The sequence below is a fragment of the Delphinus delphis genome, chromosome 8 (assembly GCF_949987515.2).
Source record: "Delphinus delphis chromosome 8, mDelDel1.2, whole genome shotgun sequence".
In the NCBI taxonomy this organism is placed as follows: Eukaryota; Metazoa; Chordata; class Mammalia; order Artiodactyla; family Delphinidae; genus Delphinus; species Delphinus delphis.
Genome location: NC_082690.1, coordinates 81,742,708 through 81,745,681, shown reverse-complemented (window position 1 = coordinate 81,745,681; position 2,974 = coordinate 81,742,708). Strand labels below are relative to the sequence as shown.

The following is a 2,974-nucleotide window of genomic DNA, read 5'->3' as shown; positions in this document are numbered from 1 at the left end:
CTGACATGAGAACAAAGTGTAGGTGGTGCCCAGTGATTCACTCACGAAAACAGTTGAGAGCAAGCAGGGAATAACATTTAGAACCCTAGATGCACGGATGCCAATTTCCAGAGCAAGGGTAATAAAGTAAACTTGAAATTTTGACATGTAATGATTTCTTTTATGAACTAATAAAATTATATACATATATTCATATATTTTTATATACACATAATTTTTATGTGTTGAGAATGATCTTCAGACTGAAAAAAAAGCATAACGAACATTATTGGTAAGAGGAACTTCCTATTATGTGTAGTTGGATGAATTATAGGAAAGCACCTGTTGAATTAAATGAGGCTACATTTCAGGCTACTAAAAAACCTGTGTTTGAAATTATTGTGCTGTTTTCGACGGTCTTGGTGCCACAAGGCTGCAAATAAACAGTGGTTCTTATTTTTTAAAAAGGACAGTAATTAGCTACATACAAACTTTAGACCTTAAAGCCTCAGGTGAATCTCAAGCACAATTTCATAATTATTAAAGAAGTGGGGCTCTCTGCTCTTTCCTCTTTGACAGACAGTTGCATCTTCTTGTGCAATACTGGCCCCATCCCTGAGACAGTCATGAAGGTCAGAGTAAATCGATTTGTCCACATTGGATGCCTGGTCGCCAGGATGCTTTTAACTCTGTCAAAATGGATATTGCGCATCAATGACCCCTTCACTGACCTCAGCTACATGGTCTACATGCTCCAGTATGATTCCACCCATAGCAAGTTATGACACAATCAGGCTGAGAATGGGAAGCTTGTCATCAACGGAAGGCCCATCTTCATCTTCTAGGAGCAAGTTTCCACCCACATCAAATGGGGTGATGCTGGTGCTAAGTATGTTGTAGAATCCACTGATGTCTTCACTAACTTGGACAAGGTTGGGGCTTATGAAAGGATGGAGCCAAAAGGGTCATCCTCATCTCTGTCCATTCTGCCAATGTCCGCATGTTTGGGCATAAATCATGAGAAGTATGACAATAACCTCAAGATTGTCAGCAATGACTCCTCTACCACCAACTGCTTGGGTCCTCTGGGCAAGGTCATCCATGATGACTTTGGCATGATGGAGGGACTCAGGGCCACGGTCTATGCCATCCCTGCCACCCAGAAGATCGCAGATGGCTCCTCTGGGAAGCTGTGGTATTATGGCTGTGGGGCTGCCCAGAAAACCATCATCCCTGCTTCTATAGGCACTGCTAAGGCTGTGGGCAAGGTCACCCCTGAGCTGAATTGGAAGCTCACTGGCATGGCCTCCCAGATCCCAAATCCCAGCTCCAATGAGTCAAGAATCTAACCTGTGGTCTGGAGAAAGCCACCAAATGTGATGACATTGAGAAAGAAGGTGGTGAAGCAGGCAATAGAGGGCCCCCTAAAGGACATCCTGGGTTACACTGAGGACGGGCTGCCTCCTGCGACTTTAACAGTGATACTCCCACTTTCACCTTTGATGCTGGGCTGGCATTGCCCTCGGTAGTTGCTCTGTCAAACACATTTTCTGTTATGACAATGGGTTTGGCTACAGCAAAAGGGTGGTGGGCTTTATGGTCCATATGGCTTCCAAGGAGTAAGAGATCCCTGGACCACCAGCCTCAGTGAAAACAAGATAAGGAAGAAAGAAGCCCTCAGCTCCTAAGGAGTTCTTGCTCCAACTCAATCCCCCAACACAGTGAGAATATCCCATCCTCAACAGTTTCCATCCCAGAGCTCCTGAAGAAGAGGGAGAGGATTAGGGAGCCCTACCTGCTCATGTATCATCAATAAAGAACAATGTGCACAGTCAAAAAGGAAAGGAAAAAAGAGATAGTCTGCGAACATTAGAAATGAAAGTGGAGATCCGCAGAAGCTAGGAGGAGTTTATAAAGGATGAGTCAGGTCAGACTAGCTTCATTCTCCTTTGGACAAAAATTCTAAAGAGGTGGCTTATGTTCATCTGGATTAAGCAAGGCATTTGGCACAGTCAAAACAGAAACATAACCTGGATAATCGCACAGGGAAATAGATTCATAACTAAGTGCCTAACAACCATATCAAAGATCCCAGTTACTGAACTGATTAATTCCTAGAGCACAATTTTTTATTGTTTATCAAAGGTCTCTCTTTTTTTTTCTTTCTTTCTTTTTAAAAATAGCTACCACATTTGAACACCTACTATGTGTTAGGCATTGTGCTAATCCCCTGACATGAATTTTATCCCCACAATAACCAAAAAGATAGATAGTTTTCAAATTTTACATTACCTAAATTGAAAGATTGGTCCAAGGTCACCAAGCTATAGTCAGGAAGTACAAGCTTTTCAAATATGCAAATTACATGAAGCTGGAGAAAGAACAAATACGTTGGACTCTAGAATTGGGCTCTAAAAGAATCTAAACTCATTAGTACATCAGATTAAATAGGAAATTCATAGGTATTTTATTTGTTAACAAGCTCATTCTGAGTCAGGAGTGTTGACGTGGCTGCTGAGAAAATGAAAAGATTCTGAGGTCTTACTGTAGGATAAGATTATCTGAAGAAAGGAAGGTGGCACGCTTGTTTTTTTCAGTATTTTCAGTTCCAAACTCTATACCTTAATATGGGGTGCACTGATCAGGATTTTTTCCTTGTTAATGACAGAGACTCCACATGCAAGAAAGGAATTTTTTGGCTTACAGGGCTGAGAAGAGTTTTCAGGTAACCTACAAACCTGGAGAAAGAGCTGCTAGAACCTTGACTTGAGGGATGGAAAATAGGGTCTCAGAGCGAATTTCTCATCTCTGCTTATCACTGCTCATTTTGCATGCTGGTCTTACCCGCTGTTATTTCATACAGGCCTTCACCACTGTCAGGGACCATTACTATCAAGAGTCTCAGCTTAGCTGTTACAGTGGAAAGAGAAAGCTTCTGGCCCTGTACCCTGATGGCAATCCCTGAGAAGAATTCTGTTTGGCCATGCTGTAGCCA

At 42.2% G+C, this 2,974-nt stretch overlaps 1 pseudogene; it reads left to right on the top strand.

The window, feature by feature from the left end:
- Positions 1 to 686: 686 nt before the first annotated feature.
- On the top strand, positions 687 to 1,602 carry LOC132429156 (glyceraldehyde-3-phosphate dehydrogenase pseudogene; annotated as a pseudogene).
- Positions 1,603 to 2,974: the final 1,372 nt, after the last annotated feature.